This window comes from Bison bison, unplaced genomic scaffold (assembly GCF_000754665.1).
Source record: "Bison bison bison isolate TAMUID 2011002044 unplaced genomic scaffold, Bison_UMD1.0 scf7180017864499, whole genome shotgun sequence".
Lineage (NCBI taxonomy): Eukaryota > Metazoa > Chordata > Mammalia > Artiodactyla > Bovidae > Bison > Bison bison.
In genome coordinates, this window is record NW_011495058.1 from 4,825,801 (window position 1) to 4,843,049 (window position 17,249).

The window sequence follows — 17,249 nt, forward strand, 5'->3', positions numbered from 1 at the left end:
TGCTGGGGGCCCCACCAGCGGCTGGATTCAGCAGAACCTCCCCCAGCCATAAGCTAGACTGCAGGGAAGTAACTGGGAAGGGGCAGTGGAAGGAGCGGGGCTCCAGAGGCCACGAAGGTTGGAGGGTGTTCCTGGACCAAGAGCGATCCTGCGGGGTAAGGGGGACGAGGGGCCAGGTGTGGGGGCTGGCCATACCAGAGAGCCCACCTTTCCAGGTGGGCGGCTAGCATCCCCTGGACCCCAATTCCTCAGGCCCCCCTGCAGTCGTCCTGCCTTACTCTTGATCCCCAATCCCTTCCCATGCTCCTCATGCATCTTAGTCCACCTCTGCTCTGCTTCCTTGGCTAACACCTGCCCAGGTGGGGGCAGGGGCAGGGGAGGAGTGCTCCAAGTGCCACCTCCCTACCACCACCACCCAGTGCTGGGCCCAAGCCACAGTCTCACAGAGGGGAAGGGCCCCAGAGACAGGTCCTTGGTCACAGGTCCCCACCGGCCAGGTCTGCCCGATGCTCAACCACTGGCTGTTCTGGGGGATGGTGCTCAGAGGCTGTCCTGCCCCTAGTGTCACAGAAAGAAGGCTCTGCAGGCAGAGAAGCCCTGTGAGTTGCTGAAGTCACAGGGGTGAGTGATGGAGACCTGGGTTCAGCGAGCGAATTTGTTCTTAGGCAGTGACTTCATGAGCCCAAAGGCAGCTGCTGGCGAGGGCAGAGCCTGCCCGGGCTCTGGAGTCAGCTTCCTCGAGGCCTGGTGAGATCTGGGTGGCTCTGGGCCTCACCTGCCTGGTCCTTAAAATGGATTAATAGCAGCGTGTGCCACATGGGCTGGGTGTGGAGACTTCTGTGAGGTTTGGCCAGAGGGCGATCTGATGGAGATTCGGGGAACCAGGAGCTTTTGAAGTTATGCTGTCTGAGAGCCCTAGGGCTCTGGGTGGAGGAAGCATCCCCACACCCACCCTACTCTATGAAGGAAGGCGCTGCTCACTGCTCCAGCATGGACACTGACTACATTGCCTCCTTGGCTCCCACCCCTCCAAGGGGCCTAGCACAGCCTGCCTGGGGATGTGCAGTCAGGACCACAGCCTTATGTCCGATGAATGCCTGTAGACGCCTGCTGATCATCCAGTTGACCATGCCTAGCACAGCTTGGCAGACCCCTAAGCCCTGGGCAAACCACATAGATGCTGGGGAGTGGTGAGCTAGCTCCCCACGGGCCCCGGTCCTTCATGCAGGGCCTGTGGAGGCCCACTCTGCTGGCCATCCTGCCCAGGGGGGAGCTCTGCTGACCCTCCACAGGAGAGTGGGGACAGGCCTGGGTGGATGTGCTTCCTGCCCATGAAGACCCAGCAGATCCATCCTTCATCCCCAGGGGAGGGGAGGGGTGGGAGGAAATAAAGAACTCCTTTGGTTAGCACTTCCAGAAGAGAAGAACCAGTCTGGGCACCCAGCAGGGAAGGAGGCTGGCTCCACCTCCAAGGACTGCTCCAAGGACTCTGCTCCCAGCCTGTGCCTGGTAGGGCTGTGGGTTCAAACCTGCTCTTCCCTTCCCTAGCAAGGTGGACTTGGTGACTTTGAAATCCCTCCAGACCTCAGTTTCTCCTCTGGTACTATGGCCTGCCAGGGCTGCTGTGGGGGTGTGAGCCCCTAAGTGTGTTCCTCTCAAAGGGATGAGTAGAGGAGCCCCTCATGCTAGGTAACCAAGCGCTGACCTTTCCAGAACAGCTTCCCACTGTGAGTAGAAGGCAGAGAAGTCCCACAAGTAGACAGGCAGGAGGAAGGTGATGCCATACCCTGACACACCCTCTTCCAGAAGATACAGTATCCTCACTCTATGTCCTGGGACATCATTTTCCCATCCACAGGCTCACATGAAACCCATGTCATATACATCAAATATGTGTGTATATGACCCGCATGGCTCCTGGATCTGGCCAAGGTCCCCCTTCCTCCAGAGGTTCCAGGGCAGCATTGTGTCAGCTGATGGGGCTGTGGGCCATGCACACAAGGAAAAACATCAAGGCTGGTGTGCTGGGGGAAAGCACCTGCTTTCTTCCCCTGGCCCTGGCCCGTGTAACCCCCTCAGGCTCACCTGCAGGCAGGCTGTCCCTTGAACATACTATGAAAAAAACCAATGCATACATTTGTAAAGCAAAAGTCAGTGAGAATGGTGATAGATGTCTTTTAAAATAGCCCACAAGGGGCCCACTACTGTGCGGTGATTTCAGTCCATTACAAAGAAATAGTGGATGTTTCCCTATTCACATACACACACACACACACAATCACATCATCACTGATAGAAGCAAATCACTTGGAAATTATAATAGTGGTGTGAAAAAAATACCATCAAGCAGGACTCGGGTTTTCCAATGACTGAGCCCGAGTCTGCCCAGGAGGAGCTTATGGAACATTGCAGAGCGGGGTGCCAGCCCCTCCCCCCGTGTCACCCAGCTCCCTCTGTAGGTGTGCATTCACTGCCTCTGCACCTAAGAGAGGGCACCTGCCTGCAACCTGCTTGACCAGGTCTGTCACAGGCCTACCTCTCATCCCATAGTACAAGCAAATGCTCGTAAGTCACCACGAGACCTCAGGCAAGGAAGGATGTGTCGGGGGAACATGAGAGAGTGGCCGGCACCCTCTCTCTGAGACGCCTGGGTCCAGCGGGGTCCACATGCCCACACGTGGTGCCTTGGTCCAGCAGGTGCTGGTGGCCGGGTCTGCTCCTTTGTAGTCCAGCCAGTTTATGCTCAAACTGCTCCATGGGATGGGGTGCACCTCTATACCTGTATTTGCCTGTGATGAATCGGGCCCCCTCAGAGGTCGTGCCCAAGGTCACACAGGTGGGAACCTACAGAGCCGAGATATAGCCAGACCTCTGGACTTCCAAGAAAGCCTGGACCCATTCAGTCTGGATGCCAGGCCTCACAGGTTCTCTGCCATGCTCTGGGCCAGTGACCGCCTGCTGCTGTGTACAGTCCTCCTCCGGGGGATTCTGAGGCTTGGCAGTCCTCATAAAGGTGGGCACTAGCCGGGGACACATGTAGTAGGGTTATCCCTTCCCACCCCACAACACTGCTCATCCCTCATAGCATGTCTGGGAAGCACAATTGCTCAGATTTATATTTATTAATGAGGACACTTTTATGCATTTAGTAGTTGCTAAAAAGGATTCCTAGGTGGTGCAGTGGTAAAGAATCCGTCTGCCAGTGCAGGAGACGTAAGAGATGTGGGTTCAGTCACTGGGTCAGGAAGAACCCCTGCGGTGGAAAATGGCAACCCACTCTACTATTCTTGCCTGGAGAATCCCATGGACAGAGGAGCCTGATAGGCTACAGTCCATGGGGTTGCAAAAAGTCATACACGACTGAGCACATATTCACATAGTTGAGATAAAAATATAAATGCTGGTCCCTCTCTGCATGGGTTTCTTATAGCTTCTGTAAGAAATGATCACAAGTAGTGGCTTAAAACAAAGCAAATTTATCAACTGATGATTCTGGAGGTCAGAGTCTGAAATGGGTCTTCTGGACTGAAAACAATGTGTCAGCAGAGCCAGTTCCTCTGCAGGTTCTAGAGGAGAGTCCATGTTCTTGGCCTTTCTGGCTTCTGAGTCCATGTGCATTCCTTGGCTCATGGCCCCTTCTTCCATCTTCAAAGCTGGCAGCTGCTCCCTCCAGCCTCTTAATCTGTCGTTACATCTTCTCTGACATTCCTGCCTACCACTTACAAGGATGCTTATGATGTTATTGGGCCCATGAAATAATCCAGGACCATTTCCCCATCTCAGGGTTCTTAAACACCTGCCACCTCCCTTTTGCCATGTAAGATCACGTTTCACAGATTCCAAGGACTAGAATGTCTTGGGGGCTGTGGCTCTGCCTCCCACGCTGCCCCACCCCCACCTCAGTGATGTGCACAGCCCTGCCTGCCTGTCTTATACTTTGGCTCACTGGCTTCGAGGACTTTTTCTTTTCAGCTGTACATCACCTCCCCCATCCCAACACACACACACAAACACACACACACACTTTTAATCAAATTCTGACACTTTTAGTCAAAATAAAATAGACCACACAGAGCTATTTCCCCTCATGGGCAACCCTGAGGAGGGCAAAGGAGGAGGCTTCCCAAACCCATACCCATGCAAGGTCACAGCTTGCATTTTCCTTGCATTTGAGAATTGGTACCAGTGTCCACATGGCCCACTGGAGGGCAGGAGGGGCCAGGCTAGGGGAGGGGCTAGGGGTGTACTAACTGTGGAAGGAAGGGACTGAGGACCAGGAAGTGTGGCTTGTGGGCATCTTAGAGAGTTTGGGATGAGGTATAAGTCCTGGCCTTCCTTTCCATTCCTTTCCAGGTGGGTTGGCCAGGAAGGCTGGCTAGAAGGGATACTGCATAGGGACCTGTGGAGGAAGCCAGCCCAGACAGGATGTGTCTGTGAGGGCTTGGAGGCAGGAAGGACATCCAGGAGGGGACATGTTGGGTGACAGGAAAGAATCGTAGTGCTGGAGAGAATCCTTTTCCTAGGGGAGAGGTACTTGGACTTGACACTTCCTGTCTGTGAGGATGAAAGGACAGCAACCCAGGAGCTGACTGCTTTTCCCCTTGTGCACAGCCATGTGTTCTGCTTGTGTCTGAAGGTGGCTCTCAAGGTGTCAGCCTTCTCTCTAATGCAGGCGCAACTCCACACATCACTGTCCAGGGGAAATGCAGTGTTTTCTAGTAGCCATGTTACAAAAGTAAAAAGAAATAGGTAGATTAATTATCATAAAGCTTTATTTAACCCACTATAAACAGAATATTAAGGGCTTCCCTGGTGGTTCAGATGGTACAGAATCTGCCTGCAATGCAGGATACCTGGGTTTGATCCCTGGGTTGGGAAGATCCCCTGGAGAAGGAAATGGCTACCCACCGCAGTATTCTTGCCTGGAGAATTCCATGGACAGAGGAGCTTGGTCGGCTACAGTCCATGGGTTTGCAAAGAGTCAGACACAACTGAGAGACTAACACACAGAAACAGAATATTATTGGGACTTCCCTGGCGGTCCAGTGGTTAGGACTCCACTACAGTATTGAGGCTCAGGTTCGATCCGTAGTCAGGGAACTAAGGTCATGCAGCATCCATGCTGTGCAGCATGGTCAAAAAACAAAACAAAACAAAACAGAACCAAACAAAAATCCAGAACATTATCAGTGAAACAGGCAAGCCACATAAAAATTGTTAATGAAATATTTTACACGCTGTGGTTTGTATTGCCTTTCAAAGCCATGTGTATTTTCCACGTACAGCTTCTCCCAATTTGGACTTGCCATGTGTCAAGTGACAAAAAGCCACATGTAGTCAGTGACTACCACCCTGAACAGTGCAGTTCACAGCTACTCTGATAGGTGATTGTCCAGGGGTTCGTCAGGCTCTCTGGCCATAAGCAATGCATATTCAATGGAAGCAGGGGAAGCAAAGAAGGGATGGACTGGCTGACGGGACCAAGTTCCATGTGCTGAGGGGAGCAGAGGGGAGAGGAGCAGGATCTGAGGTCCAACTGTGGCCGAGGGTCCTCTGTCCACTTCTGTCTGGGGCTGGTGTCACTTTCCCCTCCGGACGATGTGCGTTTTCCACTGGGCGGGGATGCAGCCACAGAAACTCCAGGCTCACAGCCTTACAGTGTTGCATTCAGAGAGAAAGGAGAACTCTTCTCCGTGAGTTCTGCTACACATGATTCCCAGGAAGGACTCAGGGCTCTGCTCGGGCAGCGCACCCACTGTATTTCCCAAGGCGCTGGCTCCCTAAGGCGCTAGAGTCAGCTGCCTTCTGGAGTCAGAGAGCTGGTGCGGGCACACAGGACAAGGGTCCTGTTCTGGGCGTGCCCTCGGGCCCTCGTCCATGCCTGTCCTTACTGCAGTGTGGTCTCCAGGCCGCCCAGCTCCCCTTATCAAGCCCCTCACCGGCGTTCTCTTGGCTTTGGCCCAAGACCACCTGTCTGTCTTGCAAAGTACATCATTGTGTGTGTTCTCCTGTGGCCAACTGGCCCCCAGCAGCCTTTCTGCTCTCCTGTCCTCCCCCCTCCACCTGCCTCTGCTGGCTGTCCCACTCCAGGTTCTCGCCTTGCGAGTCAGTTCACTTTCCCTACTGCATCCAGAGTGAGCCATATCAGTGCAATTCCGGGTGGACTTCCCCTGCACAGAGCCTCCCATATCAGCGCAGAGCCAGACCCTCAGAAGACATCCCAGTTGTAACCTTGCAGCCTGAAATCTGCAGCCACACTCTGGCTGCCCTAGACCTGTACCCAGCCCAGCTCCTGGGACTTGGCTCTTGTAGGTGTCCTGCCTGGCTACTGGCCCCAGGAGCAGGGCTGACAAGGTTGCAGTCATAACCTTAAATTCTGTGGGGCTCTTCCTGTATCTCTTGTGCAAGCATCCCTCCTCTGAAAAAGGACCCCTGGGCCCACAAAACCTAAGGTTGCAGGTACAGAAAGAATGAATCCCCTCACATCAGTCATGAGGAATGATGAAGAGCCCCTGGTTCCCAGACCATGTATCTTCCCTTTTAGGGACACAGCATCAGCCAGTGGCTGTTAGAGTGGACTTGCACCCTGGAAGACACCGGTCCCTTTCACGGGGGGGCGAGCATCTTCAAGCTGACAGCTCAGCTGTGCCTTCAGGAGGTTGTTTGACTGCTCTATCAGGGGGGCAGCTGCTAGGTGGGAGGACTCGTGTGTCCTGATCGTGTACTCACTGCCAAGCCTCCTTTGCCAAGAAGCAGGTCCTTCCTCTGCGGTCATGTTGTGGGGGATCTGGGATCAGTAGATTCGAGGTTCCTTGGTTGGTGGCACTGGCTGAGACACTGAAGGTGGGAAAGGCAGACGTGTGCCTGGAAGAGCAGATGAATGGCTGCCCCTTCTAGAGTGGAGCGGTTCTGTGTGATCAACTTGGACCAGGTTGTGGCTGGTTGGTACCCTGGAGGAACAGTATCACCCCCAGAGGTTTAAGGTTGGTCTCTGACACTGGCAGGTCATATGTTTGACAATGGCAAAAGCTAGGCTGGCCCTGGCAAGACGGAGCCTACGCTTTGGGGTATTTGGTGTCTACAGCTTCCACATCCGCCGCCATGGTTAATGGTTTGTGAGGGCATCGTGTTAACGCTGAGAAGCTACCAACGTGAAGCTACCGGCCAGCCCACCGCGTGCTTGTTCAGTGCCTTTTCTCTAGCAGGTGGTTTCTCATAGGCTGGAACTCAGCCGACTTGTTCTCGGGCAGCTTGATTTCTCTACACTCCTCCTCCCCACCCCATTCCTGTTCCCAGTCCTCTAATCTCGCTCCTTCCAGCTAAGCTGTTCTCTCTTGTCCATGGTCTATGGGTACCTTTTCCATGGTCTATGCCATTTCTCTCTCTTCACAAGGGGAGTCACTGGGTGCCTGCCCCAAACTCTGACTCTTGAGAGCCTTTCTCCCCATTTCTGTCTTCCACAGCCACCCTTGAGTGGGACTGCTGCCTGGCAAATGCCCGTTTCCAGCTTGCACCAACGGGCCAAGCTGACCTATCTGTGGACCAAGTGGGTGGGTTTTGACCCCTCCGGCAGCCAGACAGAGGGAAGGCCATCTGTGTGAGCTGAGGGGGGCACAGGGGCATTCATGAGGAGTGGTAGTGACAGGAGGTGGGTCTAAGCCTCCTGCCCCTGCTTGAGCCTGATTGCAGATGCCCTCCTTCGGTCTTATGATGGATGGCTGTGGTGTCTGCCCGATCTGATGACTTAGCAGCTCTGACATCACCCAGCTCAGGATGGGCAGTTCTGGCCACATGATCAGTCACTCAGTGTCCCGTGGTTAGATGTTCTGTCTATCGGGGCCCAGTGACAGACCAGGAGCTGCCTTTCAAGTGGTATTTGGTTCTTTGCTGCAGGTGGTGGGCCCTTGGTCCAGAGCTTGGGGTCCAGTCTGTGACACTCCTTTGGGGATTTATTATACTCCACACAGTGTAACACCTCAAGTATCACAGCTGCCAGGTCACATGGCCTAAGAGTCAGGGCTGACTGTGGCCGACTGGCTGCAGAGCACTTTCTTTCTCTGGCTCCACTTAACCTATCAGTCTTCTGTTTCATCCAATGAATAGGTTGGAACAGTATCGCCAAGTGCAGAATACGCTGTTTCCAAAATCTGAAGAGGCTTATTAAGCACTACACACCTTTCTTAGAGATAAGAGAAACAAGGCACGATTGTTTGTTACTCACTTTAAAGCAATTGTCCCTGGCATGTCCCAGACCACTGGACCCATGCAAATTTCACGGAGGTGGCAGCCCCTGAGGCTTTTTGAAATGTGCCTCACCATGAGGCATCCATGATACTTGCCTCTTGTGTCCAACTAGCATGATGTCGTCAATGTGGTGAGCTGATATAATGTTCTGGTCTGTGTAGACCAGATGGTTTAGGTCTCTTGGAACCATACTGTGACAAAGAGCAGGAGAATTCACAGGGTGAGGCCGGGTGTATGCGGGACGTGGTAAGACAAGGATGGAGGCAGATTCACATTTAGCAGAAGTCAAGCCACAGTCTAATCCCATGGGGAGCTCTGGGGCATGAATGGCCTCGTGTGTGAGTCCTCTCTCCTGAGGCCAGGCAGCCTTTGCCCTTCTATACTGGGCAGTCATTGGTTTGGGGCCCTGGTAGGAGGGTAGGGCCTGGCAGATTCAGCAAATAAAAATTTAGCAAATGAAAAAAAAAATGCCCAGTTATATTTGAATTTCAGATAAACAGCAAATAAAATTTTAATATGTGTCCCAAATATTGCACGACATACTGTATTTTCTCCGCCAACCCTGGAGGCACATAACCTCCCAGGTATTTCTGGGCAGGATGACTTATTAGATTGAAGGCGAGTCTTAGGAGAAGGGCCCAGCTGTGAGCTATTGGCAGCCAGCTGGAGCAGGTGGGGGCAGGCACAGCACCTGTACAAGGGGATCATGGCAGCCTCCAACATCTACAGCGTGATAGGCTGTGACATGAACAGAATTGCTGTGTACTCCATACAATTACAGCCACCACTGAGCTATTTAAGAGTTAAATAATTAGGTAATTGGTGTCTTGAATGTTTCATATTATGCAAAAGTCACTGGTGGGTTGTTATATATGAAGAGAGTTTTAGTGATATCTGGGTAATTGGATGGAGTTTTTGGATGGGCATCATTTGCCTTTCATTTAAAACAAGGAATGTAGGCTCTTGCCATTGTAAATTAGTTCTCTAAGATGTTTTCAAAGTGACTACAAAGCTCATGAGTATAGTTCAACCATGCAGGGAATCCATGTGGGGAGCAGCAGCAGACCTAGCTTGACCAGTGGCATCGTTAGACCTGGCGAAAGTCAGAGGGTGGGACAGAGCCCCGACTCCATCTGCAGGCGGTAGGGCCCGAGTGATAGGAGAACGTGTGGCAGAGCCCCTCATGCTGTGGTCACACAGTCCCTGTCAGAACCACAGCCTCTGCGAGGTGGCCTAGCTATGTCAGGGGACCAGGTGCTAGGGAGGCTGGGTGTGGTGGCTGGAGCCCATCTATGCTCACTTCCTTCACTCGGGTCTTCTCCCCTGGAGAGCCAGTTGTTAAACATTTTCCAGCTGTGTTTCCATAACCTTGAACGGAGTGAAGTCCAGTTCCCGCCTCACCTCCTGTGGTCTTTCCTGAGCCACTCTGTTGATGGTGATTACCAACATGTGCCCCACTGTCCCCTGCTTCCCCCTCTTTGGGCTTGCTCACATGAAGAAAAGCAGAATAACTTGTTAGTCCTCATGTGGCAATTATGGTCCATTAGGCTGTACCAGACACCCAGCTAACACTGAATTCATTGATAGGCTCATTATCTCACATAAAAAATAGTCCAGAGGTGGCTCCCACCCCCGTACAATGACACCCTGATGTCAGACTCTGGGTCAACCCCGCAGGTTGTCTTGTCCTCCCCCTCATGGCTGTATGGGGGGTACCAACAGATCCAGTGATGCTCCAAATGCAAGAGATGTGGGGCTTCCCTGCCACATGTTCCCTAGCTGCCTCCCTCCTGTTGTCTCCAGAAGAGGAAGAGGGTGAGGCCAGGCAGGTCCAACCCCCAGTACTGGGTGTGTTGCCACAAATGGAGGCTCTTTGAGTAAGAATGAAGGGGAACCAGCTGTGGGTGGCAAGGGGTGAGGGTGTTTGCCTCCACCCCTAACAGCACACATGACCAGAGCACTGCCCAGGAGCAGGCCACCCACCTGACCAGGGCCAAGGCTCAGGACTTTTTATAGGCACAGAAACTGAAATTTTGAATGAATCACTTATCTGAGATCAGGTAGGTAGCAAGTGTCCACCAGCTCCCTCTTCCTGTTCCAAGTGCCACGAGGGAGCTGGAACAAGGACTTCCAGGGTCATGGTTCCTACAAGGGAGAGACCACTGCCCAGGGAGGCTTGAGGATGAGGCAGCTCTCTCCAGGGGCCCCTGTCTCTTTCCATCTGTAATTGAGACCCCTGACTCTTCTACTTCATCTGTTACTCTTCTTTTTTTAATGTTGATATAAAATACATGCAATGAAATTCACCTTTTTAATCAAGTTTACTGTTTTGTTTTTATAGGTATAATTTTAAAATATTTATTTATTCATTTGGCTGTACCAGGTCTTAGTTGTGGGATTTTCTTAAAAATTTTTTTAATTTGTGTATTTTTGACTGTGCTGGGTCTTCAGTGGGCTTCCCTGGTGGCTCAGATGGTAAAGAATCTTCCTGCAAAGCAGGAGACCCAGGTTCAATCCCTGGGCCAAGAAGATCTCCTGGAGAAGGGAATGGCAAACCACTCCAGTATTCTTGCCTGGAGAATCCCTGGACGGAGGAGCCTGGTGGGCTACAGTCCATGGGGTCTTCACTGCTGGGAGAGTGTTTTCTCTAGTTGTGGCAAGCAGGGGCCACTCTCTCGTTGCAGTGCTACGGGCTTCTCGTTGCAGTGGCTTCTCTCGTTGCAGAGCACAGGCTCTAGAACGCTCAGGCTTCAGTAGTTGCAGTACGTGGGCTCAGTAGCTGCTGCTCATGGACTCTAGGGCACAGGCTCAGTAGTTGCTGCTCACAGGCTCAGCGGCCCCACAACATGAGGGATCCTCCCGGACCAGGGATTGAACCCATGTCTCCTGCATTGGCAGGTGGACTCTTAACCACTGGACCACCAGAGGAGTCCCAGTTGTGGGATTTTCAATCTTCAGTTGTGGCATGTGGAATCTAGTTCCCTAAACAGAGATCAAACCTGGGCCCTCTGCATTGGGAGCATGGAGTCTTAGCCACTGGACCACCAGGGAAATCCCTCAAGTTTGCTATTGTTTTTTTTTTTTTTTAATTTTTAATTGAAGGATAATTGCTTTACAGAATTTTGTGGTTTTCTGTCATAGATCAATAAGAATCAGCCATAGGTACAGCCATATTTGCGTGTTTTCTGTACAATTTGTTTCCACTTTTATCATTATTGATTCCTTTATTCTTAGGTTTACTTTATGTTCTGTTTGTTGGTTTTTTTTTTTAATACCTTTAGAGGAATGCTTTGCTGGTTGATTTTTCATTTTTTTTTTAAGTGAATTAAGGGTTCCTTTGAGTTTTGCTTTAGCTATTTTTTTAAAATATAAATTTATTTATTTTAATTGGAGGCTAATTACTTTACAATATTGTATTGATTTTGCCATACATCAACATGAATCCACCATGGTGCTTTAGCTATTATCCGTACTTTTTACATTTGGTATACTCATGGTTATATATTTATAAAGGGGGGTGTGACCCAACTCAGATTTCCTCTTTAGCCCAAATGCCATTTACAACAGCCTAATTTCCTTTGTGTACCCTTTGAGTGCATTATTTCAAGTCACTATAAATATATGTATTTCTCCAAACGCCTCTGACTTTGTTCTGCTGGCCCCTCAATCTAGAATGTGCTTCTCTGCTGGCCATTTCCTGCTCTTACATCAAGGACTGCAGGAAGAAGTCCTGAAAAACCCTGTTCTCCAGAGAACCCTCCCAGTCTCTCTCATGTTCCCTCAATACTCTGCAGCTCTGCCAGTATCAGTTAGCATCTGCTATTTGCTTGTCTCTCCTGCCAGAGTGTAAGGTCCTTGAGAACTAAAAACTAGTCATTTTCATAACCTCAGACAAATTAGACGTTCAATAAATCTTAAATAAATGTGTGATTCAATCCCTTCCGAAGCTCTGTTCGGGTCATTGGTTCCTTCATTCTGAGTGTTAATTAGGGCAGGTTTAATTGCTGTAACCAATACCCAACAGGAAATGGATCTACAGAGCAGAATTGTGTTTGCTCCCATGTTACCCCAGCATTATCCTGCCTCCTTTGGGTCCTGAACGATCCTGCAGCTGGCTGATGTGCAGGACACACCCTGTTCCTCACCCACTCTCTGCCCCCATCCCTCCTGTGGCCCCAGCCTTTAGGTTTCACCCCAACATCTGGCCCCAGGCCTCCAGGTCCACCTGCTGTCAGAGGCAAGCACTGTGCTGGACAGACCTCTGTGGCCGCTGCGGATCCCCCCGCCCCATCACCCCCTCACTCCTCCCTACCTCCCCTGGCTGAAGCTGAGGTCTCTGAACATCTCCATCATGGAAGCAGCTCCAGAGCTACTTCCAGGAAGTAGCCATGAAAGCTACTCCAGGCTGAGCTGGGGCTGAATCCTGGCTAAGTCACTGATGGCTGCTGTGTATCAGAAATCCCTTCACTCCCAGGGGCCCCAGCGTCCCCACATTTAAAATGACTGCCCTGAACTTGGTGGCCAGTTGTGATCCACATAAGCATCTAGCACAGCAGCCGGCCTGCAGAAGGCACTGGGTACTCCCCAGCGGTGGTTACCGGGGCCCCAGCCCACTCTGCTGTCTCTTGGCTCATCTCCCCCTTTCTCTGTCCCTGACACGGCCACACTACCTGATACCCTCTCATCACCAGGCCCCTGGACTGCCCTTACACAAGGGCGCAGCCAGCCTCCATCGACCGTGCTGTGAGCGAACACTTGCAACACCATACTGACCTTCAGGCCCTGTTGTACCAGGTCAGGGAGTACCCACGCTGTTGCCCAGCTGGTGTGGAGGGCTGGCAGGCCAGTGGGGAAGGGGCTTGCAGGCGGGATTCTCCAGCTTCCAGCCTCACTTTCTTTCCCATGGAATATGGAGTCTGGTAATTTGACCCATTTAACTTTGAGCCTCCATCCTTCAGAGGCTGGGCCTCAGAGCCTCTGTGCAAAGATAGCAGATAAGGCCCAACCTTTTTGTTTTTAACTTGATTTTTAAATACAACTTTATTTGTACAACTCCATTGCAGAAAACACAGGACATATAGATAAGCAAAGAGGAAAATAAAGTCACTCATATTTCCATGATCATGATAACTACTATTACTATTTTTCTATATTTCCTCCCATGTGTATATCACATATACTTATATATGACAGGGTCTTCCCTGATGATCCAGTGGTTAAGCCTCCAAGCCTCCACTGCAGGAGGCACAGATTCAATCCCTGGCTGGGGAATTAGGATCCGCATGCTGTGTGATGTGGCCAAAAAAAAGAGAGAGATTTAAATATATATATATATATATATATGAGAAAAATGGATTGTGTTATATTTTTAAACTGTTTCTCCTCTGTATTTGTCATCTATTCCTATGTAAAAAATTACCTCAACACTTGGTGGCTTGAAACAACAAAACTTTACCTCACTCCATTTCTGTGGGCCAGGAATCCAGGAGTGGCTCAGCTGGGAGGTTCTGGCTCAGCATGTCTCCTGAGGTTGCAGTCAGGATGTTGCCTGGGGCTGCATCATCTGAAGGCTCAACTGGGGCTGTTGGATCTGCTCCCAAGGTGGTTCACTCACCTGCCTGGCAAGTTGGAGATGCCCATTAGCAGGTGGCCTCAGTTTTTCTCAGTAGAAAAACTATCTACCTCCTGATAGAACCTGAGTGTCCTCATGACCTGGTGCTGGCTTCCCATAGAGTGAAGAAACCAATAGAGAAAAGCAGAAGCTTCATTGTCTTTGACGGCCTAGCCTCACATTTCACAGTCCATCATTTCTGCAATAGCTTTTTAGTTACATAGGCTAGACCTATTCAGCACGGGTGGAGCCTACACAGCGGCTTGAATGCCAGATGTGAGGCTCATTGGAGGAGCTTTCAGAGGGTAGCCACCGTGTTCTCTCTTAAAAAAAAAATTTATTTATTTGGCCTTGCTGGGTCTTAGCTGGGGCATATAGGATCCTTGATCTTCACTGTGGCATTAGGACTCTTAGCTGTGGCATATGGGATCTAGTTCACTGGCGAGGGATCAAACCCAGGCCCCCCGCATTGGGAGCATGGCGTCTTAGCCACTGGACCACCAGGGAAGTCCCACATTCTCTTTAAACAAAATGTCATTAACATCTTTCCATGCCAACAGAGGCAGATCGATCTTATCATTTTGCATATAAATGTAGCATAGGTTATTTAACCACTTTCCTAAAGTTGGATGTGTGGATTATGTCTCATTTTATAAAGAGTAACCTGGAATATCCATCACTGAATTTGCTAGATTATTTCCTAGAGATAAATTAAAAAGAAAATTAAACCATGCCTATCAATCAGCTCCTTGAGCAACCAAAGGATGAGGACACTGACTAGGACATAGAAGTCCTTCAGCTCCTTCTCTCTAATAGCCCACATCTCTCTCTCCCATCAAGTCAGGAGCTCACTATCTGCTGAGACATCCTGGCCCATTGCTGGGTAGCTCTGTTGTTTTTATTTTTGAGAAAGTCTAAGCAGAGACCACATTCATCCAACATCCTAGGACAACCCTTGCGATACTGACCACTCTGTGTCCTGGGCATCCCTCGGAGCGATTATCTTTGATGTCCTTTCTCTCCTGGCCTCTCTTCCCTGGACAGGTCTGTCACTTGCTACAATGACTCTTGACTCCAGCACAGTGCTGACCCTCTGGTGTCACTCCCTCACCTGAAAGGGAAACAACGAGACAGGGCACACCTCCTGTGGTGGGAGCACAGGAGAGCTGGCTGAGGCATGAGAGTCTGGCTCTGGAGGATTAACTAGTGTGGCCAAGTGGGGGTGTTGGACTCCTTCCTTCCTGCCCTCACAGGTGCAAGGAGGAGGCCCAGGAAAGGGGTCTGGGGAAGGATGCTCACTGGTCAAATTGAAAGCCAGAGAGGGCCCCGGAAGTCCAGCAAACCAGAAAGGGACCCACTGACCTCTGCCCAGCCCTGTCCTCTCCAGCCTCCCAGAGGACAGGTCTGGGGGATTCTGATCCTCCTCTCAGGTGCTGTGAGCCTGGACCAATAGAAGGGCAGCTGCTCCTTGGTCTGGCCAGTCCAGAAGGCCAGTGTGGGGACTCCAAACCCAGGGATGAGTCGTGCCTGCTCTGTGAAGACAGAGGCACAGAGCCAGGGTCTGGTGGGACAGGGATCTGTCACATGTGGGTCTGGTGAAGCCCTTTTTGCTCTATTTTGGGAAAGAGATCAATCATGTCAAGAGCTTCCTTGGGGATGACCACACTGGCCATTGGCTGGAGAGCCTGGCATTCTATCCAGCCACCCGGCCCACTGTGAGCTCTTGCTAATTTTAGCAGTGCTTGGCAGCTGCAGGCAGGTCCCACTAGACAAGTTCACTCCCGGGCAGGGAGCTGGGAGTGGGGAGGAGGGATGGTTCTCAAAGCAAGCACTGGCCTGGACTTTGCAGACCCCAAACCAAAGAATGACCTTCCCCACCTTTTGAGGCAGGTTTTGATGATTTACAGTTGAAGACCTTTGATGAAAACAAGCATTTTCTACTTGGTCAGGGAGGAGGGGGCATGGCCCTGAGGTAAGGGTGGGGCCAGTCATCAGAGTGGTGCCCTGCCTCCATCTACTCCCCCACACTTGGCCCACCCCTCCCCTTCCCACCTCCTGGCCCCCACCCCCAGCCCCCCAACAACCATCAACCCCTCACCCCCCAGCCCCCTACCCCCTGCCCCCAGCCCCAGGCCCTGAGCCTGGCCTCTCAATGACCCAAATGATGTCTTAGGCACACCCCCAACCCCTCATTCAACCCACCAGCCTGATTGGGCAAATGGCAGGGCTTTGAGGGCTCAGGAGAGGAGCCGAGAGTCTCAGGAGGTCTCTCACCCTCTGCACCCCAGTTTCACAAGGAGTCTTCCTTGCTCAGGTCCTCAGGCCAGGCCTCCCTGCCACCAGCCTGTCTCTCCCCTCCCAACTGCAGTAAAGACCTCAGGGGAAAATTGGCCAGGGGTCCCCGTGGTTCAAGACCAAGACCAGGTTCAGGTTCTTCATCTGGCACAGGGTCAGGCCCTCAGCAGCCCCTTCCAGCCTGCCAGCTCTTCAATGTGCTTTCCTGACCTGGAAAGCGTGAAGACTGTCCACCCTGGACGTCCAAGGACTGAAGGGGACATAGAGTGGTTCTGCTCCCTCTCCAGAAACTCTGGGCAACAGATCTCCACCCCGGGCTGCAGGCATGGGCCACCACTCCATAGCCCTTGTCACTCCTGACCCCACGCAGGCCTCCTTTGCCCTTTTGGCCCTATCTGACCTGTAGCAGTAGGCAGAGTATCTTAGCAGCTGCCTGCTGAATGGTCTCTGCAGAAGGCCCGGGCAGCCTGAGTGGGCAGCTCTCTCCTCCATGGCCCATACCTGCACAGGTAGGCCCCTGACTTCCAGGCTACAGGCCACCCCTGTGCCTCAGCAGGAAGGAGAGTCTCCACCTCCCACCAAACCTACCTCTTGGCCTCTCAGAGAAGTGGTGATGGAAGCCACAAGGAGCCGGGCCCAGACAGCTTTGAACCTGGTAAGGGTCACCGCAAAGCCAGGTGAGTGGTCCCTGGGGCCACAGCTGGGACAGCAGAAGTGGGGAAGGAGCTGGACCCCCTGGAAGGAGGCACAGAAGCTAGGTGGCAGCCGATCCCTCCACTGTCCAGCCTCTCTAGGAGGGGTTTCTCCGTGGACAGTGTCTTCTTGGGGACTTGCTCCTGGGCTGACAGTGCCAGACTGTCCACTGTGCCCTGGCCTCACAAATCCAACCGCTCCTTGGCATCAGTCTCTCCTTGACTAACAGACACCCTGACATGCCAAGACCAGGTGGATTCCCCCAGCCCTACCCATGCCTCTCGGTCTGTGGGACCTCCCCTCCTAGTGTGCAGCCATCAGCATGCATATAGTCCTTAAGGCCACAGGTCTGGACAAAGCCATTGGATGTATAGGTTGGAAGCAAAGTGGGAGGGGCCAAGTTGGT

At 51.9% G+C, this 17,249-nt stretch overlaps 1 protein-coding gene and 1 long non-coding RNA gene across 2 annotated transcripts in view; one reads left to right on the forward strand and one right to left on the reverse strand.

Annotated features, from left to right (window-relative positions):
* The window catches only part of GCK (glucokinase (hexokinase 4)), a 36,569-nt gene that overhangs the window by 6,116 nt on the left and 13,204 nt on the right, over window positions 1-17,249 (forward strand). The window lies entirely within an intron of this gene.
* LOC104980379 lies at window positions 13,491-15,382 on the reverse strand. Its single transcript, XR_824256.1, has 4 exons — window positions 15,218-15,382; window positions 14,824-14,966; window positions 13,700-13,862; window positions 13,491-13,529 (listed from the first exon to the last, which is right to left on the reverse strand). It is a non-coding gene; the product is annotated as an uncharacterized LOC104980379 (long non-coding RNA).